At 34.3% G+C, this 24,867-nt stretch overlaps 1 protein-coding gene across 2 annotated transcripts in view; it reads left to right on the top strand.

Moving 5' to 3' along the window:
• The window catches only part of PHYHIPL (phytanoyl-CoA 2-hydroxylase interacting protein like), a 91,966-nt gene that overhangs the window by 46,421 nt on the left and 20,678 nt on the right, over window positions 1–24,867 (top strand). The gene's annotated exons all lie outside the window — the stretch shown is intronic.

Below are 24,867 nucleotides of genomic sequence, written 5' to 3'. Positions count from 1 at the left end.
ACGCTATGAGATTAGAAATGAATTACAGAGGAAAAAACGTAAAAAACACAAACACATGGAAGCTAAACACTACGTTACTAAGTAACCAAGAGATCACTGAAGAAATCAAAGTCAAAAAATACCTAGAGACAAAGTCAAAAAATACCTAGAGACAAATGACAATGAAAACACGAAAATCCAAAGCCTATGGGATGCAGCAAAAGCAGTTCTAAGAGGGAAGTTTATAGCTATACAAGCCTACCTCAAGAAACAAGAAAAATCTCAAATAAATAATCTAACCTTACACCTAAAGGAACTAGAGAAAGAAGAATAAAAAAACCCCAAAGTTAGCAGAAGGAAAGAAATCATAAAGATCAGAGCAGAAATAAGTGAAATAGAAACAAAGAAAACAATAGCAAAGATCAATAAAACTAAAACCAGGTGTTTGAGAAGATAAACAAAATTGATAAACCATTAGCCACACTCATGAAGAAAAAGCAGGAGAGGACTCAAATCAATAAAATTAGCAATGAAAAAGAAGTTACAAGAGACACCGCAGAAATACAAAGCATCCTAAGAGACTATTACAAGAAACTCTATGCCAGTAAAATGGACAACCTGGAAGAAATGGACAAATTCTTAGAAAGGTATAACCTTCCAAGACTGAATCAAGAAGAAATAGAAAATATGAACAGAGCAATCACAAGTAATGAAATTGAAACTGTGATTAAAAATCTTCCAACAAACAAATGTCCAGGACCAGATATCTTCACAGGTGAATTCTATCAAACATTTAGAGAAGAGCTAACATCCTTCTCAAACTCTTCCAAAAAACTGCAGAGGAAGGAACACTCCCATACTCATTGTATGAGGCCACCATCACCCTGATACCAAAACCAGACAAAGGTAACACAAAAAAAGAAAATTACAGACCAATATCACCTATGAATATAGATGCAAGAATCCTCAACAAAATACTAGCAAACAGAATCCAACAACACATTAAAAGGATCATACACCATGATCAAGTGGGATTTATCCCAGGGATGCAAGGATTCTTCAGTATACACAAATCAATCAATGTGATACACCATATTAACAAATTGAAGAATAAAAACCATATGATCATATCAATAGATGCAGAAAAAGCTTTTGACAAAATTCAACACCCATTTATGATAAAAACTCTCCAGAAAGTGGGCATAGAGGGAACCTACCTTAACATAATAAAGGCTATATACAACAAACCCACAGCAAACATCATTCTCAATGGTGTAAAACTGAAAGAGTTTCCTCTAAGATCAGGAACAAGACAAGGATGTCCACTCTTACCACTATTATTCAACATAGTTTTGGAAGTCCTAGCCACGGCAATCAGAGAAGAAGAAATAAAAGGAATAGATATTGGAAAAGTAGAAGTAAAACTGTCACTGTTTGCAGATGACATGATACTATATATAGAGAATCCTAAAGATGCCACCAGAAAACTACTAGAGGTAATCAATGAATTTGGTAAAGTTGCCAGATACAAAATTAATACACAGAAATATCTTGCATTCCTATACACTAATGATGAAAATTCTGAAAGAGAAATTAAGGAATCACTCCCATTTACCATTGCAACAAAAAAAAATAAACTACCTAGCAATAAACCTACCTAGGGAGACAAAAGACCTGTATGCAGAAAACTGTAAGACACTGACGAAAGAAATTAAAGATGATACCAACAGTTGCAGACACATACCATTTTCTTGGATTGGAAGAATCAGTATTGTGAAAATGATTATACTACCCAAAGCAATCTACAGATTCAATGCAATCCCTATCAAATTACCCACAGTGTTTTTTACAGAACTGGAACAAAAAATCTTAAAATTTGTATAGAGACACAAAAGACCCATAATAGCCAAAGGAGTCTTGAGGGGAAAAAACAGAGCTGGAGGAATCAGACTCCCTGACTTCAGACTATACTACAAAGCTACAGTGATCAAGACAATATGGTACTGGCACAAAAACAGAAATATAGATCAGTGGAACAAGATAGAAAGCCCAGAGGTAAACCCACACACCTATGGGTAACTAATCTATGACAAAGGAGGCAAGGCTATACAATGGAGAAAAGACAGTCTATTCAATAAGTGGTGCTGGGAAAACTGGACAGCTACATGTAAAAGAATGAAATTAGAACACTCCCTAACACCATACACAAAAATAAACTCAAAATGGATTCGAGACCTGAATGTAAGACCAGACACTCTAAAACTCTTAGAGGAAAACATAGGAAGAACACTCTTTGACATAAATCACAGCAAGATCTTTTTTGATCCACCTCCTAGAGTAATGGAAATAAAAACAAAAATAAACAAATGGGACCTAGTGAAACTTCAAAGCTTTTGCACAGCAAAGGAAACCATAAACAAGACGAAAAGACAACCCTCAGAATGGGAGAAAATATTTGCAAATGAATCCGTGGACAAAGGATTAATATCCATAGTATATAAACAGCTCAATATTTAAGAAACAAACAACCCAATCCAAAAATGGGCAGAAGACCTAAATAGACATTTCTCCAAAGAAGACATACAGATGGCCAAGAAGCACATGAAAAGCTGCTCAACATCACTAATTATTAGAGAAATGCAAATCAAAACTACAATGAGGTATCACCTCACACTAGTTAGTATGGGCATCATGAGAAAATCTACAAACAACAAATGCTGGAGAGGGTGTGGAGAAAAGGGAACCCTCTTGCACTGTTGGTGGGAATGTAAATCGACACAGCCACTATAGAGAACAGTATGGAGGTTCCTTAAAAAACTAAAAATAGAATTACCATATGATCCAGCAATCCCACTACTGGGCATATACCCAGAGAAAACCACAATTCAAAAAGACACTTGCACCCCAATGTTCATTGCAGCACTATTTACAATAGCCAGGTCATGGAATCAACCTAAATGCCCATCGACAGAAGAATGGATAAAGAAGGTGTGGTACATATATACAATGGAATATTACTCAGCCATAAAATCGAACGAAATTGGGTCGTTTGTTGAGACGTGGGTGGATCTAGAGACTGTCATACAGAGTGAAGTAAGTCAGAAAGAGAAAAACAAATATCGTATATTAACGCATATATGTGGAACCTAGAGAAATGGTACAGATGAACCACTTTGCAGGGCAGAAATTGAGACACAGTTGTAGAGAACAAACGTATGGACACCAAGGGGGAAAAGGTGTGGGGTGGTGGGTGTGGTGGTGTGATGCATTGGGCGATTGGGATTGACATGTATACACTGATGTGTATTAAATTCATGACTAATAAGGACCTGGTGTATAAAAATTGAGAGTAATTTTCTAACATTAACATAAGTTTTATTGAAATCTAAACCAAGAGTGCCACTCCACTGCCAATGCTCTGAGTCATCCAAGTCCCTGAGCTAAGAATTTTTGCTCAACTAGCTATCCTTGTTTTTGAACATGTTGGGTTTGCATATTTATATATATATATTTTTTCTTTTTTTTAATTAATTTATTTTCTTTTTGCGGTATGCGTGTGTCTCACTGTTGTGGCCTCTCCCGTTGTGGAGCACATGCTCCGGATGCGCAGGCTCAGCAGCCATGGCTCACGGGCCCAGCCGCTCCGTGGCATGTGGGATCTTCCCGGACCGGGACACGAACGCGTGTCCCCTGCATCGGCAGGAGGACTCTCAACCACTGCGCCACCAGGGAAGCCCTATATATTTATATATATATATTTTTTACTCTAGACAGGAATGGATCCAGATTTCATGGTGATTGAAGTTTATACAAGTTTAGGTGTCTTAATTGAGAAAAAGCAATATGAAATTATGGGTGTAAAATGAAGTACCAGAAACAAGAACAAGTAAAGGGCCCTAGAAGCTTAAGTTTCATTAGTTTCCTGGTAAATTCCTCTCATGATGTAGTATTATTCTCCCCATTTTCAAGGTGAATCACTTGAGGACAAATAATTTAATATCCCCAAAATCACAGAACTAGAAGTGACAGAGATATCAAAGTCTTGTCTGATTTCAAAGCCCATATAATAGAGAAATAGAGTAGCCTAGAAAAATCTGTGGACTACACAGTTACAACAGAAAGTTCTATAAGAGTTCTGAGAGAAGCCTTTTGTAGATCCTGGAGTCATCAGGATAGACTTTCAGAGATGTGGTGTAAGATCAACTTTGAAGAATAGGTTATATTTTTTGAGGAACCTTCATACTGTTTTCCATAATGGCTGTACCAATTTATATTCCCACCAACAGTTTAGAAGGATTCCCTTTTCTTTATATCCTAACACTTATCTTTTTACTTTTTCATAGTAACCGTCCTAACAGGTGTGAGATAATATCTCATTGTGGTTTTGATTTCCATTTCCCTGATGATTAGTGATAATTGAGCACCTTTTCCTCTACCTGTCCATTAAGTGTGTCTTCTTTGGAAAAATGTCTATTCAGGTCCTTTGCTCATTTTTAATGGAATTACTTAGATTTTTTTATTTGTTTGTTTTTGGGATTTTGTTTGTTTTGCTATTATGAGTTCCTTATGTGTTTTGAATATTAACCCCTTATCAGATACATGGTTTGCAAATATTTCCTCCCTATCTGTAGGTTGCCTTTTCATTTTGAGTTTTCTTCGTTGTTCAGAAGCTTTTTCATTGAATATAGTTCCACTTGTTTATTTTTGCTTTTGTTACCTGAGCGTTTGGTGTCATATTCAAAAATAATTGCCAAGGCCAGTGTCAAGGAGCTTTTTCCCTGTGTTTCCTTCTAAGAGTTTTATGGCTTCAGGTCTTATGTGTAAGTCTTTAATCCATTTTGAGTTGATTTTTTTTGTATGATTTAAGATAAGGGTCCAGTTTCTTTCTTTTGCATGTGGACATTCAGTTTTCCCAGCACCATTTGTTAAAGAGACTACCCTTTCCTCATTGTGTATTCTTCATGCCCTTGTGGAAAATTAGTTGGCTGTATATGCTTGGGTTTATTCCTGGGCTCTCTGTTCTGCTCTGTTGGTCTATGTGTCTGTTTTTTTGTTTGTTTGTTTTGTGGTACGTGGGCCTCTCACTGTTGTGGCCTCTCCCGTTGTGGAGCACAGGCTCCGGACGCGCAGGCTCAGCGGCCATGGCTCATGGGCCTGGCCGCTCCATGGCATGTGGGATCTTCCCGGACCGGGGCACGAACCCATGTCCCCTGCATCAGCAGGCTGACCCTCAACCACTGCGCCCCCAGGGAAGCCTGTGTGTCTGTTTTGATGCCATTACCATACTGTTTTGATTGCTCAAGCTTTGTGATATAACTTGAAATCAGGAAGTGTGATTCCTCCAACCCTGTTCTTTTTTCTCAGGATTGTTTTGGCTATTTGGGGTCTTTTGTTGTTCCGGATGAATTTTAGGATTGCTTTTTCTTTACTGTGAAAACTACCAATGGAAATTTGATAGGGATTATTTTGAATCTGTGTATTGTTTTTGGTAGTGTGTACATTTTAGCAATATTAGTTCTTTTAATTCTTGAATACAGTATATCTTTCTATTTGTGTCTTCTTCAGTTTCTTTCGTCAGTGTTTTATAGTCTTCAGCGTACAGATATTTCACTTCCTTGGTTAAGATTATTCCTAAGTATTTTATTCTTTTCGACGGTATTATAAATGAGATTATTTTTTTGCTTTTCTTTTCAGATAGGTCATTATTGGTGTAAAGAAATGCATCTGATTTTTGTATGTTGATTTTTATGTGCTATAACTATACTAAATTCATTTATTAGTTTGAACCATTTTTTTGTTGATCCTTTAGGATTTTCTCCATATAGGATTTTGTCATTTGTAAACAGAGGTAACTTTACTTCTTTCTTTCTGATTTGGATGCATTTTATTTTTTCTTGTCTGATTGCTCTTGATACTGTATGATCCAGCAATTCTTCTCTTGGATATATACCCAGAGGAAATGAAATCAGTACCTCAAAGAGGTATCCATATTCCCATATTTATTGCAGCCTTACTCACAGTAGCTATGTTATGGACACAACCTAAGTGTCTGTCAATGAATAAATGGATAAAATAATTGTGCTATACATATAAACAATGGAATGTTAGCGTTAAAGGAGGAGATCTTGTCATTTGCAACAACATTGATGAACTTGAAGGACATTATGCTAAGTGAAATAAGCCAGACACATAAAGAAAATAACTACAGATTGTCTCCAACTTTCAGTGGTTCAATTTAGGATTTTTTTTCTTTTTTTTTACATTATGATGATGCAAAAGCAATATGCATTCAGTAGAAGCTGTACTTCAAATTTTGAATTTCAGTCATTTCCTGGGCTACCAATATGCAGTACTATACACTCTTACGATGTTGGGCAGTAGTAGTGAGCCACAGCTCCCTACACTTAAAACCATTCTGTTTTTCACTTTCAGTATAGTATTCAGTAAGTTACATGAGATATTCAACACTTTATTATAAAATTGGCCTTCTGTTAGGTGATTTTTCCCAGCTGTAGGCTAATTGTTCTGAGCATGTTTAAGGTGGCTAAGCTATGATGTCCGATAGGTTAGGCATATTAAATGCGTTTTCAGTTTACAACATTTTCAGTTTACAATGGATTTATCAGTACATAATCCCATTGTAAGTTGAGAAATATTCGTATATGATCTCACTTATATGTGGAATCTAAACAAGTTGAATACATAGAAGCAGAGAGTAGAAGGAATGATGGTTACCAGGGGCAGGAAGGTAAGGGAAATGGAGAGATACTGGTCAAAGAGTAAAAAGTTACTGTTATGTAGAATGAATGAATCTAGAGATCTAATGTAGAGCATGATGACTATAGTTAACAATACTATATCAAGTACTGGAAATTTGCTAAGAGAAGATTTCAGGTGTTTCACCATTAAAAAAAAAAAGGTAACTATGAGATTTTATGTTAATTAGCTTGACTGTAATTATCATTTCATTATGTATATGTGTATCAAATAATCATGTTGTATACCTTATATAAAAGTGTATTAAAGTATACACCTTGTATACAGTTGTATAAAGGTGTATTTTTATTTTAAAATGAAAAAAAGAATAGGTTAAAAATTGGCTAGATTCATTCAAAAAACATTTAATCCTACTCTGGAGGAGTGGATCTAAATATTGTGTCACTTCAATGTTATATTTATAATTTGGAAGACCCTCTTTAGAAAAAATACATAATTATAAATAAAATATTATGTATTGGGCCATGTAAGAGGACCATGTGAATGAGGGGCCCTGAATATTAAGCTTCATTAACCTTACGATAAAGCATCTCATTACAATGTAGAAGTACAGATTTTGTATGCAGTATTTTGGTGGGAGGGGGCAGGGAAGCTGTGGAATTACCATACTATGTAAGCTTGCTTGAAACTAGCTGGTGTTGACCACATACAGAAAAATTATATTCTAAGTATTTTAAGAGACTTTTTGATATCCCTTTATCATGTTGGGACTGTTTCCTGCATGTATTCATAAATAAATAAGAAAGTACTGTTTAAAAAATTATAAAAAGTAGAAAGCCAAATAGAGTTATGAATAAATTATAGTGTTAATAGCTTAATGCCTTGCATATGTAGGTATTTTTTAGATAGTTTTATATTTATATTCTGAAGTGTGATATGTAAAACTGAAGTATCCATGTATAGGTTTCCTACAATAAAAGTGCTTTTAGTTACCTAGGTGGGAATAAGTAAATTAAAATTTGGCTCACTAACTAGTCTCTCCACATAGTTTCATGCAGCAGGCTTATTTTATACCCCAAACTGTTCTATCCATAATTGCTTTTATAAGTCACAACATAATGCTAATTGGATCCATTTATATGTAAAGTTATTAATTTATTTTCACTTTGATATGAATTGTGACCACTATTTTGCTGGAAGTTTTAGACTTGATCATTGATGCTCATTATTTTACTACATGGAAGTACCTTCATGTATGTCAATTAAATGAATTTGCTTACAGGTTGATAATTTTTCAAGATTATTAATACACAGGGGGAACAAGGGTCATTGTTAGAGAAGGGGAAGGAGGGAAGAACTCTTAGTTGGCATCCATAATGGACAGTATCTATTTCCCTAAGAAAGGATTATTTCATGCAATAATTCCACTTCAAATGCATATCTTCCTCTGAGTTTCTAGTATACTACATGATATTAAGCACAAAACACAGGCCTTACTGAATTCATATAAAAATAACAAAGGGCCAGGTAAATTGAAAAAAGCAGAGAATAGGATTATGCAAACAAGTTGTGTTTGTTCTGTAGTCTTGGCAAAAGGAGCAGCAAAAGCAGTTCAGATCTTAAGTTTAATGTAGATTCTGCCTCTTTTCACACCATTTTTATGCCGAATTGCTAATAACTAACAAAATAAATTGATATGCCTCTTGCCTATTTTATCGGCCCCTGGTTGTCCTTGTAGAGTATTTAATACTATAAAATGGCAAAAAGTTAGGCAGAAATGGTCAACTTTTAAGTAAATTAAAGTTGATCAGTTCTGGTTTTTGTCATTTAAGATTTTTTAAATCAAGAACAACAATATAATACCTCTAAAAATAATGGAACACACTGACAAGTCCCCTCAACTTAAAGAGGAACTTGAGTTCGAGAGAAGTTAAATGACTTAGCTAACAAAGATCGTTGTCAGTAAGAGAGCTTTGACTAGATACTAAGCTTCTCTATTCCTACTGCACTACACCATGGTGTCCCAATTAGTTGCCCTATGGCAAGGAAATATCAGAAAAGAATTAAGTTCCTGGATATAAAGATATTTAATTTGGTCATGAGGTAATGGAAAATACTATTAACTAATAATACATACAAGAAGCTTAAAATTGCACTTGAGAAACATTGTGATAGCTAAGTGTGGAGTTGTAAGTGACTTTAGAGAGAGTCTATTGCAGATCAGTTCTCTTATTTTACAAATGAGGAAACAATGAAGGTTAGGTGATTTACCCAAAACAATACAGATAATTCTAGAGCAACTATCAGAAGGCAGCTGTAGTTACAGTGGTTCAGAGACTACAATTTAATGCCTGCCTCCTGGGTTGAAATTTTGGCTTCTACATCAGTTATTTGACCTTGTGCAAATCCTGTAAACTCTTTTTATCTCAGTTTCCTCATCTGTTAAAATGGGATGATGATAATAATAATAATTACTAATTCATAAATTTTATGAGGATTAAAAAATATATTCAGAACACTGCATAGCAGGTATGTGTTCAGTAAATGTTTCTATTACTAAAAGATTTTGATTGAATGCTCTATTTAAATATAGTCTATTTTAGTTAACCAAAAATCCTTTTATACCTTGATTTGCCTAGTTATTGGGAGAACCTAGGCTAGACCCTTGATGTCTACAGTTGTCATCTAGTGTTTTTCTTTTCAATCATATAAAATTGTTTCTTTTGTTACAGATTTGTTTTATAACGTAATCATTTGCCAAGGTTTATTTCAGTTTTACTCTCTGAATACTTTAACGTTTGAGTAGTAAAAAACAAATTTATCTTATCTTTAAAACTTGTTTAACAAAGTGCACTCATTTTCTCATTGCCATTTTGGCTTTTATAAGAAATGACAAAAGAAATCATTGGTATTTTATTTACTATTTTTAGACCATGTATATATATTTTGAGTAATTTAACTGTACAATAGATACCGAATTAGTTTCACTTTTTCATTTACTACTCATTTACTAGTGTTACAGTTCAACTTTAGTGGCAGGGATCACATCCATTATAAAACTGATTAGACAGTTTAATTTGGAATTTAACACTGGATATGGCCAAAAGAGATAAGCCCACAAATAGTGTGAAACATTAATCTTGTGCTGCTTCTTATGTCAGTGAAAGCCAGCATCTTGTGTTTCTGCTGTGAACTGGAGTATCCAGTGCTATCTGTGAAGGGTCAGCACCACAGAGATCAACCGGTTTTCTTGGTTTTACACAAAAGATCAAAATTTTGTAAAGTCCATGAGCATTGTAATTAAACTACATTCAGATTCTTTTGAATATTGGTGACTTGGACTTCAGAGTCTGAGGTTCCAAGGTGGTCATATTCCCCTGCTTTTGACCACATAGATTGCCTTTACAAAGAGGAAAAGTTTTCATTAATATTCAGGTGCCAGTGTTCCCTGTACAATAGTTTTCCTAATATTGTGACAGTTGAATTTTTGTGTCCTCCATTTGTAACTCCTAACCTCTAGAGTAATGAGAAGCTGTGAAAAAGTATTGGTATCAAGAGGTTTCAATAGCCCTGCAGCTGGTTCAGCAAATGCAGTTTCATTATTGGTGAAGAATAAAATAGTACCTCATAAAAGTTTCTTGAAAAGTGAACTGGAATTCCCTTAATAAAGAAGTGCTGTTACATGGATTTAAAACAACCCCAGGAACGATAATCACAGAAAAGAGATTTAAGATCCAAAATTGGGGTGAAATGCTATTTGGATACTATGGTTATTGGGAAATATGCTTTCAAAAAATCTTTATTAATGATTTGTATATGAAATAATGAAAATTGTACAGATAATTAAGATGTGCTATAAGCATTAATCTAAGAGAAATAATTCAGAAAGAGAGGTTTAAGGATTAAGTGCATAGAAAAGAAGTTAATAAAAAGTGATATACTGTGAAAAAATAAAAACTAGAGGCCTGTGGAAAGAAAGAATACTGCAAGCCGGGTGGCAAGCTATAAGATTAAATAACACTTAAAAAACAGGAAATTAGATGTGATCTACAGTGATTTGGTTTTAAAAAATGGTTAAGAGTATATTTGAGCGGGAAGCATGAGGTAATTTAGAGATTATTTATACTCAAATATCACATCAAGATTAGGAAATTATAGCCTTTTTCAGCATATATGTATTTATTCAAAAATACTTGCATATATCTGGACACTAATGAATGTCAGCATATTTAAAGGATTTCGAAAGAAAATAATCATTCAAGACTTGAAGGGATAATCCTTCAAGACTGACATTCTGGAGTGAATTAGAAAAGTTATGCATTAATTAGACTAAAGGATAGAGTCACTTAGTATTGCTTTTTCTATCAAAGTAATGTTCAGTTACCCAACATTTATTGTCTACTACATGCTAGATACTATATTAAATGTTTTGTATGTCTACATTGCCTCATTTAATACTCATTGACCCTCTGAGAAAATGGAGGCTTAGCAAGTTATAATATTTACACAAGATCAGACAATTCCTTGTGGCATAGCTAGAACTCAAACCCTTGTCTGTCTAACTAGTATAAACGATCTTAACCAATCTGTAATTAATAGTTGTATACTTATTTATGTGAGATATACCCATCAACATAGGAAATTAATTTGAGTATTAGCAAAATGGAGGTGCGTAATTTGTGATAAATATTCAGAGATATACAAACAAATGCAGTTTACCTTATTGAAAATGAGACTTAAAAAAATTGAATTGCTTTTGGCCCACCTCTGAGATTGCTCATGGGTTCTATTTCTTTTCTTAACTGTGTCCTGTTTCACATTTCCCTTCCTGGATCAGTCCTGAAATTCATTCTTGGCTCTTCCCCTTTGTCCTCTTTTGAATGCTGCCTCAATATGCAAGTCTATTCTTACCTCTCTTTTGTAGTGTAGTATAATCCTTGCCTTCTGTCCTGCATCTTATCTTCTGTCTATTTTAATAACTAAGGAACATTTATCCTCAGTTCCTAGATTCCTTTAATTCTGGAAGTTGGATATCCAGAATTGTAATTTATCTTAAATCTGAAAAACACATATTCAGGTAGATGGGCTACCACTAAATAATTTATAGTAAAACAATAATATATTAAAAAATAATAATGAGTTCAGTGATACCAAAAACATCAGTTAAATTGTTAACTGTTTAGTATATTTTCCAAAGGATATATACATTAACATTAAGCAATTGACTTATTTGAGGTTTCTAACTTAACTGACTGAATTGATTAGATATTTTATGTCATAGACTGATGAAGCTTCACAATGTAAACTCACCAGATGCCAACAGCACCCTCCCCATGTTGTACTGATCAAAAATACCTCCAGACATTGCCAAATATCCCCTGGGTGGGGGCTGAGGGGTCAAAATTAGTAAAGGTATAGACTAATATACATTTTTATTAAAAACTCATTTAATTTAATTCCAGACTTAAATTAATGAATTCAGTGAAAGAGTCAGAGAAACAGTACCATGTGAAATTAGACGAGTTCAGTATGAATTACCATTAAGCTGTTCAGTTAGATTGCAAGGATGTTAAGGGCTGTGACCATCGTTTAGGCTTCATGCAAAACAGCTTCTAGAGTACCCAAATAATTTAGTTGATCTTACCACTGGCATCTTTGCCCACACTTCCCTGATCACATATATAACACACAATGTTCAAAATAGAAAACCAGCAAGAAACTAAACTGGGAAAGACAACATAATGTAATGAAAAAAGTCCATCGACTTGGATTAAAAAAAAAAAGCAAAAAACATGGATTTACATTTTTTTGTTCATTTAATTACCCAGTCTTTAACTGTAGCCACATCATTTAGTTTCCCTAAGCCCTAGTTTATTTATCTACAAAGAAGGGAAATTGAACTATGTATCAAATGGTTTTCAAATATCAGTCCTTAGAACTAGTACCAAGCCATAGAGAAGTTTTCATTAGTCTTCTGTTAAATGAGAAAATATAGAAAATTTAGTCAGTTCTTCATAAAGTTAACTTATTCAATTTTAGAAGACTTTTTATTCTGAGATCAGGTATTTTGACATTTGATGTTAAAATGTAATTTTATTATAATTGTGATTGTAATAAACTACAGTTTTGTTTTTACTCTTCACAAAATAAAAACAATTCTCTTAGTTTTGTATGAAATTTTGCTAATCTGTTGAATGAAAAGATTTGAGAACTATTGACTGGATCTCCAAGGCCAGTCTCAGAAAGAAGAGTGTATAATTCTACAAACATGTAAATATAGCTCTACTGTTTACTTTTATCTGATAATATTATAATAAATTGCATAAGGGTAGTCTGGAGAATGCTGCCACAAAGAATTTAAGTTAAAAAGACAAAAAGGATGAGAAGTTACTACTTTTTAAGTGAATTAAAGAATCTCAGTAAGATGGTCCTTTTGAGCATAAATATCAAAGTAATCTTGTCTACAAGATCTTGGCCAAAATGAATAAGGAAAAATTAAAATAGAGGAAAAATGTCTTTAATACTAAACATTATGGGAAACTTCCATCGGCATTCCACTCACTGGGGTGTCTCTGTTATATAATTTACACATGAAATCCCCATTGTAGAAAGGAGCTTATAATTTTGACTCCTTTTCCTCAGAAAACCATGTGGTATTGCAGGAAAAATAGTGGAGAAGCTCTTAGAAGGGACCTGTTCTAGAACCCTCTGATTTGGTGGATAGAGGGATGGATAGGGAGCACAACTCCGCTTGAATTTTCTCTTGTTGCTGTGGATCAGTAGTTCTTGAAAGCAGGTGTGCTAGGGGCCACAGAAAGTGAAGTTATCCACCAGTACCACCTGGTGGGTAATGAGGCATATCCCTAAAGTAGTAAGACACTTTTCTAATGTGAGAACCAGCAATTTAATAAAAAGAATCCAAAATCCAAATAGCTACATATTGTAACTGGAGGAAACAGACCACACAGAATGCTAGAGGTGGCAAACCTGCCCCTGCTCATTGGTTAGCCAAAACCAAGAAAATAATCTAAGATGAAGTTTCTGTCCTCGAATTATCCATGTCTCTGGTTCTTTTCCCCTTCACACAGACTTCAGAATTACTTAACCAGAAAAATAAACATACAATTGCCCCTTCAGATTAAGATCTAAGAGCAAAATTTTGATAGTGTTCTCTTACAGCAAGTGAGGAGATCTGTCCTATGCCAAACCTAAAGATGTGTTCTTTTTCAAGGATAAATACACAGAAAAGTTAAAATGAGACCTAGCTATGAAAAGATTCTACAAAGAAATAGGTGGAGAAAATTTTAGCAATAAGAAGCAGAATAGCATTTATGAGAAAGATTTTCTGTAGTAAAACCATGTAACTTTTATAGATTCTGATTTATATATTCTCAGTAAAATTCAAAATTAGATTTAATAAAACAAAAAAAATGAAAGATTAGATAATAAACCAATATATAAAGAGACCTAATTGTGAACAGGAGAGAATATAAGAAAATTAATAATGCTATACCAACTAAAATTCCATTAGCAAAGAATGGAAGGCACACTGAAGAAAATAAATCAGAGATATGGAGGAAACACTTAGAATTTTTTGCTGAGAATGTAAAGGGAAGGTCAAAAATGAAAGTAGAAGATAGTATATATATGGAGGTCAGAAACAGATACACCTAAACAAAAGATACACCTAAAACAAATTTAGCCAAAAAGATTGAAAGTGAAAAATAAAATGCAGGAAAGAGCAAAAATTTTCATACACACGCAAATTGAAATAAAACAGGATATAAATTATTTCAGAGTATAATTAATGTATTACACTTATTAAGATGAAAATGGTCATTTTTAATTAAAAAGGCTGTAATGCCCAATGAAGCTATAATTACACGCAAACACACATACACACACACACACACACACACACACACACACAATGTGACATCAAGATATAGAAAGTAAAAAGGAGAAATTAGCTAAAACAATGGTAGAAGGGCACTTCTGTGGTTTTTATGTTTTACATTTAAGTTTTTTAATCAATTTGAGCTAATTTTTGTGTAAGGTGTACAGGTTAAGTAAAGTCTCATTTTTTGTTTTTTTAAGATAAAGATTCCAATTTTTGCCCATCAAAACACGTGGACATTGTAAATAGTAGTAAATGGAATTGATAAAGGTGCAAAAAATAGGCACTGAAAAACTGTAGTTGCGAATACAAATTGATGAAACCTAATATGATTCAACATTTGAAGTTTGTGGGATTTATCCAAAAATAAATAATCATAGATAGGCACAAAAATTTACATAGAATAGTGTTAACTGAGTGTTATTACAGGAAAACACTGGAAACAATCAATCTACATGTCCAGTGTTAGGATGACTGATTGGTAGAATAGAATACACAAGATTAGAATGGTATGTAGCCATAGGAAATTGTTCATAATATAGTAAGTGAAAAACAAGTTACAAAACAATATTCTATAGTATGTTAATAGTATAGAGAATTACAAATGATTTTTATTTTCTTCTTTGTGTTTTTTCCTAAGAGTTCCAACAATATTCAATGTTACCACTAAGTATTTTTATTTTGGGAGTTTATTGTGAATAAAGCAGAGAACAGTTTCAGGTTTTGTTGTGGTTACTATTTTGAGTTTTATTACTATCTTAATGAGTTTTTCTTTCATGACTTTAAAAGTATTGCAACATTTTAAAGTTGTTTTTATGAAGAGAAATGTATTTTTACCCTAGCAGACTGTATCTCTTATTTTTATAATGAAAATTATTAACATATATAATTATTTAAACATATATACATATATAATTTTAATTATAAAATTATAAAATGTCTTCCTTTTTGTACTATGTTAGCTGATTTTTCATCACTAAAACTTTAGGAAGGAAAAAAAGATAAGGTATGAGGAAATTGCTCCTAATTGCTGTTTTTAAGGGAAGTGAACCTAACACCAATTTTTTTCTTAGAAGAACAGCCCAACACTTATTTTTAAAAGTAACTACATTTATTAACTTTTTAAAACACTCTTACTTTATTCAAACTGAGTCACTTATGCCCTTTTATCTACTGTAACTAAGATTTTAGATTGGCTTCTATTATAGCACTCTAGAGAAGATAATATGAGGAAGAAAAATTACTCATTTTTACAAAACTAGGGCGGCCACGGGACAATGGTGTAAAATTCTTGCTAAAAACATAGAGGTCCTCAATAAATAGAAACATGTTCTGTTGCAATGTTTGTCCGAGTACATCTGTTTATTAGGTGGGTGAAATTTTTAATCTTTATTCAAGGTAAAACTGCATTTTTGGATTAATCAAATTGGCGATATACTTCACGAGGTAATCTTGATAACCAAGTAACTTTTTTCTTTTATATATCTTTCAAAAAGATAAAGACATCTCAGGTTGTAAGGAATTTAGCTAAGGACTTTGATAGGTAAATAATTTAAATCTCTGTCCAAAGCTATCAAAAAGAAAAAGTATTACGTATGTGTGTATTATATATTCAAACAAATGAATGTGCATACATGTATTTAATGAAACAAAAAGATTATGTTGCAAGATTTCTATTCTGAACATGACCCTAAAATGAAGGAGTAAGGATTATAATGCATAATGTTTGTTTAGAGTAACTTTTCTAATTCTTGAGAGGGAAAAGGAAAAATATGCAAACTTGAAGAATCTCTTTCTTATAAAATGGATAATTTATGGAATATATTGAATATATAGTATTCTAGCGATATATATAAATTCATAATGCTGCACTAACACTGGTTTTATATGTATAGATTGTAGTATGTGATACTAAAGGTAGATGCAAAGTGGGTTTATTATCCTTTTGTACACTTAAAAGGTTTTAGTGAGTCTAGATCCTTTTAAGTTCCTTTAGACTCTATCAAAGTTTCACCTAACTTCTTTGCAGAAATTGAAAAGTTGATCCTAAAATTCACGTAGAAAGTCAAGAGGCCCAGAATAGCCAAAATAATCTTGAAAAAGAAGAAAATTAGAGGACTCACACTACTCAATTTCAAGATATACTACAATGCTACTACAGTATTCAAGACAATGTGGTAATGGAATAGAATTGAGAGTCTAGAAATAAATCATACAATAGCCAAGTGATTTTTGACAATAGTGCCAAAGCAATTAAATGAGGAAAAAATAATCTTTTAAAATAAACGGTGCTGAGATCACTGCATATCCACATGAAAAAGAATGAACTTGGACCCCTACTGTACAACATGTATAAAAATTAACTGAGTATGGATCCAAAACTTAAATGTAAGTGTTACAACTGTAAAACTCTTAGAAGAAAATTTAGGTGTAAATCTTTGTGACCTTGAATTAGGCAATGGTCTCTTAGATATGACACCAAAAGTACAAGTTAGATAGTAAGAAGTGTGGATGAGGATGTGGAGAAATTGGAACCCACGTACACTGCTGGTGGGATTGTAAAATGGCGTAGCCGCTTTGAAAAACAGTTTGGCCGTTCCTTACCGAGTTAAACAAAGTTACCATTATGAACCAACAGTTCAACTCCTAGGCATACACTCAAGAGAAGAGAAAATATACGTTCACACAAAAACTTGTACATGAGGACTTCCCTGGTTGCACAGTGGTTAAGCAATGCAGGGGACATGGGTTTGAGCCCTGGTTGGGAAGATCCCACACGCCACAGAGCAACTAAGCCCATGTGCCACAACTACTGAGCCCGTGTACCACAACTACTGAAGCCTGCATGCCTAGAGCCTGTGCTCTGCAACAAGAGGAGCCACCACAATGAGAAGCCCGTGCACTGCAATGAAGAGTAGTCCCTGCATGCCACAACTAGGGAAAGTCCACACAGCAACGAAGACCCAATGCAGCCAAAAATAGATAGATAGATAGATAAATAGATAAATTTATTAAAAAAAAAAACTTGTACATGAATGTTCATAGTAACACTATATATGATAGCCAAAAAGTAGTAACAAATCAAATGTCCATCAGCTGACAAGTAAATAAACAAAAGCTGGTATATCCATACAATGAGATATTATTCAGCAATAAAAAGGAATAAAGTCTTTTTACAACATGGATGAACCTTGAAAATATTATGCTAAGTGAAAGAAGCCAATCACAAAGGACTACTTACTACATGATACCATTTAAATGAAATACCCAGTATAGGCAAATCCAGAGACAGGAAACTGATTAGTAGTTGAGGGAAGAGGGGACATGGAGAGGTTGGGCTTGGAGAGTGATAACTAAGGTGTGTAGGGTTTATTCTGCTATTAAAAAAAAAAAAAATGTTCTGTGATTGATTGTGGGGCGGATGCACAATTCTGAATCTACTAAAAGCCATTGACTTGTACACTTAAAACGAATGGCTGTATGGTATGTGAATTATATTTCAATAAATCTTTTTTTTAATATCTGATCATTTTTTGCAAGACAACTTAAGTTCATTGAGAGAAGAGCCGAACATATAAAATATATCAGTATAACTTGGCTATGTTTTCAGTTTACATTTTAATAATTGCTGTTGTTGGAAAAGTGCTTTTGAAATGTTTGTTCTGAAAAAGCAGTTTTCATCTTTTGGATGGATAGAAAGTGCCACTTATTTGTTCTCCATTCAGTATTACCAGTGAGCAGCACAGCCAGAGTTATTAGAATTATTTGGTGTGTAAAGTAGAGAAATGTAGCTAGAATTACCTTTAAGATGAAGTCTTACTGAAAAAGGGAAGCTGCATTTGGAAGTACACTTGATCGTATAGATCTAAGATAGTATTGGCTGGTTATTGAATATTAACAACATGTGGATCACTGTTGTTTCACCGGTTTTAAAGACAGAATCATTGTCTTCTGTCACTTGTCTCAAAATCTCAGTTAAAAATTGATTTACACAGCATGAGTAGGAAGCAAGTTACATGTAAACTGGTAGGAATTATTAAATTAAATTCTTATCTTTTTCTTCCCAAGTAAGAAAGCTGCATAGAGGCTAAGTAGGTTTGTAAAGAACTGGGATTATGATAAGTAGCTTGAAAATGAGGGTTCTTGATATAGCATATCCTTTATAGGTTTGAGCTTTATATTGTTCTGAATAGCAAAATATGATATGAGCAAAAGTTTCCTCCTTTCAATAAAGGTAACAAAATTTTAATCAAGTTTTAATAAGTGGAAGAGAAACCATATAAAACAAAGTATTCTAGAAAATAATTGTTTATAACTTTAAGGTTGAAAAGATAACATGCTGGAAGTTTAAATGGCAAAATATAGTATTTTAGTTACTGTCAGTATATTGAAGTATTGTCATTAAATTGGGTCAAATGCTAAATAGCTTTATTTTTTTCTTAAAAAACAATTTTTTCACTGTTGTTTGAAATTATGTAGACAGTCATAATGCATACGATTCCTTTTTTAAATTTAATTTTTATTTTATATTGGAGTATAGTTGATTTACAATGTTATGTTAGTTTCAGGAATAGAGCTAAGTGAGTCAGTTATACATATACATATATCGATTCTTTTTCAGATTCTTTTCCCATATAGGCTATTTCAGAATATTTGAGTAGAGTTCCCTGTGCTATGCAGTAGGTCCTTGTTCATTATCTATTTTATCCATAGTAGTGTGTAAATGTTAATCACAACCTCCAAACATATGCCTCCCTACCACCTTTCCCCTTTGGTAACCATAAGTTTGTTTTCTAAGTCTGTGAGTCTCTCTTTTGTAAATAAGCTCATTTGTATCATTTTTTGAATTAGTTTCCATGTATAAGTGATATCATATGATATTTGTCTTTCTCTGACTTACTTCACACAGTATGGTAATCTCTAGGTTCATCCATGTTGCTGCAAATGGAATTATTTCATTCTTTTTTATTTCTGAGTAATATTCCGTTGAATGTATGTACCATATCTTCTTTAGTCATTCCTCTGTCAGTGGACATTTAGGTTGCTTCCATGTCTTGGCTATTGTAAATAGTGTTGCAATGAACATTGGGGTGCATTTATCTTTTCGAAGCATGATTTTCTCCAGATATATGCCCAGGAGTGGGATTGCTAGATCATATGGTAACTCTATTTTTAGGTTTTGTTTTTGTTTTTGTTTTGGCTGTGTTGGGTCTTCACTTATGTGCTAGGGCTTTCTCTAGTTGTGGCAAGCAGGGGCCACTCTTCATCGTGGCGTGCGGGCCTCTCACTATCGTGGCCTCTCTTGTTGCGGAGCACAGGCTCCAGATGTGCAGGCTCAGTAGTTGTGGCTTACGGGCCTAGTTGCTCTGCAGCATGTGGGATCCTCCCAGACCAGGGCTCGAACCCATGTCCCCTGCATTAGCAGGCATATTCTCAACCACTGCGCCACCAGGGAAGCCTTAGGGTTTTTTTTAAATCTTTATTTTATTTATTTATTTGGCTGCATGGGGTCTTAGTTGCAGCACACGGGATATTTGTTGCAATGTGCAGGATCTTTGTTGTGGCGTGCGGGATCTTTTTTGGGTTTTTTTCTTTGTTTTTTTAATTGCGGCATGCAGAATCTTTAGTTGTGGCATGTGAACTCTTAGCTGCGGCATGTGGGATCTAGTTCCCTGACCAGAGATTGAACCTGGGCCCCCTGCGTTGGGAGTGCAGAGTCTTACCACAGGACCACCAGGGAAGTCCCTCTATTTTTAGTTTCTTAAGGAACCTCCATACTGTTCTCCATAGTGGCTGTACCAATTTACATTCTCACCCAAAGTGTAGAAGGGTTCCCTTTTCTTTACACCCTCTCCAGCATTTATTGTTTATATACTTTTTGATGATGGCCATTCTGACTAGTGTGAGGTGATACAACATTATAGTTTTGATTTGCATTTCTCTGATAATTAGTGTTGTTGAGCATCTTTTTATGTGCCTCTTGGCCATCTGTATGTCTTTTTTTGGTTGTTGTTTTGATTGGGTTGTTTGTTTTTTTGATATTGAGCTGCATAAGCTGTTTGTATAATTTGGAAATTAATCCCTTGTCAGTTGCTTCATTTGCAAATATTTTCTTCCATTCTGAGGGTTGTCTTTTCATTTTGCTTATGGTTTCCTTTGCTGTGTAAAAGATTTTCAGTTTAATTAGGTTGCATTTGTTTATCTTTGTTTTTACTTTCATTACTCTAGGAGGTGGGTCAAAAAAGATATTGCTGCAATTTATGTCATAGAGTGTTCTGCCTATGTTTTCCTCTAAGGGTTTTATAGTATCCAGCCTTACATTTGGGTCTTTAATCCATTTTGAGTTTATGTTTGTGTAAGGTGTCAGGGAGTGTTCTAATTTCATTCATTTACATGTAGCTGTCCAGTTTTCCCAGCACCACTTATTGAAGAGGTTGTCTTTTCTTCATTGTATATTCTTGCCTCCTTTGTCATAAATTAGGTGACGATAGGTGCGTGGGTTTATCTCTGGGCTTCCTATCCTGTTCCATTGATCTGTATTTCTGTGTTTGTACCATACTGTTTTGATGACTGTAGCTTTGTAGTATAGTTTCAAATCAGGGAGCCTGATTCCTCCAGCTCCGTTTTTCTTTCTCAAGATTGCTTTGGCTATTTGGGGTCTTTTATGTTTCCATACAAATTAAAAAATTTTTTTCTTCTAGTTCTGTGAAAAATGCCATTGTTAATCTGATAGGGATTGCATTGAATCTGTAGATTGCTTTGGGTAGTATAGTCATTTTCACAATATTGATTCTTCCAATCCAAGAACATGGTATATCTCTCCATCTATTTGTGTCATCTTCAGTTTCTTTCATCAATATCTTATAGTTTTCTGAGTACAGGTCTTTTGCCTCCTTGGATAGGTTTATTCCTAGGTATTTTATTCTTTTTGATGTGATGGTAAATGGGATTGTTTCCTTGATTTCCCTTTCTGATCTTTCATTGTTAGTGTATAGGAATGCAAGAGATTTCTGTGTATTAATTTTGTATCCTGCAACTTTACCAAATTCATTGATAAGCTCTAGTAGTTTTCTGGTAGCATCTTTAGGATTTTCTATGCATAGTATCAGGTCATCTGCAAACAGTGACAGTTTTACTTCTTCCTTTCCCATTTGGATTCCTTTTATTTCTTTTTCTTCTCTCATTGCCATGGCTAGGATTTCCAAACTATGTTGAATAATAGTGACAAGAGTGGACATCCTTGTCTCATTCCTGATCTTAAAGGAAATGCTTTCAGTTTTTCACCATTGACAGTGATGTTTGCTGTGGGTTTGTCATATATGGCCTTTATTATGTTGAGGTATGTTCCCTCTGTGCCCACGTTCTGGGGAGCTTTTATCATAATCGGGTGTTGAATTTTGTCAAAAGTATTTTCTGCATCTATTGAGATAATTATATGATTTTTATTCTTCAGTTTGTTGATGTGATATATCACACTGATTTTTGTGGATATTGAAAAATCCTTGCATTCCTGGGATAAATCCCACTTGAAAATGGTGTATGATCCTTTTAATGCATTGTTGGATTCAGTTTGCTAGTATTTTGTTGAGGATTTTTGCGTCTGTGTTCATCTGTGATATTGGCCTGTAATTTTCTTTTTTTGTGGTATCTTTGTCTGGTTTTGGTATCAGGGTGATGGTGGCCTCGTAGAATGAGGTTGGGAGTGTTCCTTTCTCTGCAATTTTTTGGAAGAGTTTCAGAAGAGTAGGTGTTAACTCTTCTGTAATGGTTGATAGAATTTGCCTGTGAAGTTATCTGGTCCTGGACTTTTGTTTGTTGGATTTTTAATCACAGTTTCAATTTCAGAACTTGTGATTGGTCCGTTCATATTTTCTATTTCTTCCTGGTTCAGTCTTGGAAGGTTGTACGTTTCTAAGAATGTGTCCATTTCTTCTAGGTTGTCCATTTTATTGGCGTATAGTTGTAGTAGTCTCTTATGATCCTTTGTATTTCTGTGGTGTCCGTTGTAACTTATCCTTTTTCTATTCTAATTTTGTTGATTTGATCCCTCTCCCTTTTTTTCTTGATGAGTCTGGCTAAAGGCTTATCAATTTTTTTTATCTTCTCAAAGAACCAGCTTTTAGTTTCAATGATATGAGATTTTTCTTGTTTCTTGAGGTAAGACTGTATTGCTATAAACTTCCCTTTTAGTACTGCTTTTGGTGTGTCACATAGGTTTTGGATCATCGTGTTTTCATTGTCATTTGTCTCTAGGTATTTTTTTTTTTGATTTCTTTGATTTCTTCAGTGATCCATTGGTTGTTTAGTAACATATTGTTTAGTCTCCAGGTGTTTGTGTTTTTTACATTTTATTTTCTGTAATTGATTTCTACTCTCATAGTGTTGTGGTCAGAAAACATGCTTGAAATGATTTCAATTTTCTTAAATTTATCGAGCCTTGATTTGGGACCCAAGATGTGATCTATCCTGGAGAATATTCCATGTGCATTTGAGAAGAAAGTGTAATCTGCTGCTTTTGGATGGAATATCCTATAAATATCAATTAACTCTGTCTGGTCTAATGTGTCATTTAAGGCTTGTGTTTCCTTATTAATTTTCTGTTTGGATGATCTGTCCACTGTTGTAAGTGGGGTGTTAAAGTCCCCCAGTATTATTGTGTTACTGTCGATTTCCCCTTTTATGGCCATTAGCATTTGCCTTACATATAGAGGTGCTCCTGTGTTGGGTGCATATATATTTACAATTGTATCATTTTCTTTCTAGATTGATCCCTTGATCATTATGTAGTGTGCTTCCTTGTCTCTTGTAACAGTCTTTATTTTAAAGTCTATTTTGTCTGATATGAGTATTGCTACTCCAGCTTTCTTTGATTTCCATTTTCATAGAATACCTTTTTCCATCCCCTCACTTTCAGTCTGTATGTGTCCCTAGGTCTGAAGTGGGTCTCTTGTAGACAGTATATATACAAGTCTTGTTTTTTTAAAATCTATTCAGCCAGTCTGTGTCTTTTGGTTGGAGCCTAATAATCCATTTACCTTTAAGGCAATTATCGATTTGTATGATCTTATTGCCATTTTGTTAATTGTTTTGGGATTGTTTTTGTAGGTCTTTTTTCTTCCCTTCCTCTCAGCCTATCACAGGTATGACTCACTTAACAGCAGTGTGGTTTTTTGTAAATCCATTAATATCCAAAGATATTTTGATCATTTGATTCTCAATAATTCAGGGCCCACACTTATGGGTGAACTTCAGCTTCCTCATCAGAGAGCTAAAATCTCTAAAGCAGTATGTATGTAATAGTGTACCTAGCTTCTTGAAGATACCCCAGGGCTAAATGTGAATCTGTATCTCCTAGCAGTGGCTCTCAAGCTTTTTATTGAGCCAAAGAATTACCAGGGAAGCTATTTAAAATGCAGATTTCTAATCCTCATTTTAGACCTACAGAATATACGTTTTTTTAAGATGTATCCCAGGTAATTCCTCAAGTCCATCTTAGACAAGTCATTTAAGCTCCCTAGCTTTGGTATCATTACCTGTAATATAGGTACAATATCACTGTCTTAGGTGTAAGAATTAAATGTTATGTATTATTAAGTATCCAGGAATAGTTCTGGCACTTTGTAGATGCTAATATGATAGTTCTACCTTCTCCTTAACGTGTTAATTTTGGATTTACCAATACTAGGTTTCTTAAGACTAAAGGATAGTTTCCCAGTAGACTTACAGAGTCCCTATTTGTTCTATTAACTAATAAAAGAATATGGCACCTTAGGAGAAGCTTTTCTCTTTCTCTTTCTTTTCCACTGCAAAGAAGGTAGTTATTTGTGGTTTTCTTCTGTCTTTTCTCACACAAAAAAAGACTGGCCTTCAGACTTGGATCAAACAAGCAACAGAGAGAAAGTAAGCCAAAATGAGTGAGAGAAGATGAACTATTAAGCCCATCCACTTCCAGAACTCTTCCCTAAAACTTTTCTCCTCTTTTTGCCAGTTTCTTGGCAAATTGGACAAGGCTGTGATGGTTAAGAGTTGAGGCTAGACACAGGGGTGCTGTAGGTGCTATCACCCTTCCAGAGTGTGCTTAACCTCCTGGTTCACAGAGGGCAATGGCATGTATTCACTTGGATGCTAAAGACAAGCCCGTTTCTTGGCCAGGGGGGTCTGACTACATGGGGCAGGACACTGTACAAGAGGCCTCACATCTGACTCCCATTTAGAGTACAGAAGGCCCACTCTTGCAGCCATATCCTACATCCTGGCCCTTTAGTTACTTCTAG

The sequence above is a fragment of the Pseudorca crassidens genome, chromosome 16 (assembly GCF_039906515.1).
Source record: "Pseudorca crassidens isolate mPseCra1 chromosome 16, mPseCra1.hap1, whole genome shotgun sequence".
Classification (NCBI taxonomy): Eukaryota; Metazoa; Chordata; class Mammalia; order Artiodactyla; family Delphinidae; genus Pseudorca; species Pseudorca crassidens.
This window is presented reverse-complemented; position numbering and strand designations above follow the sequence as displayed.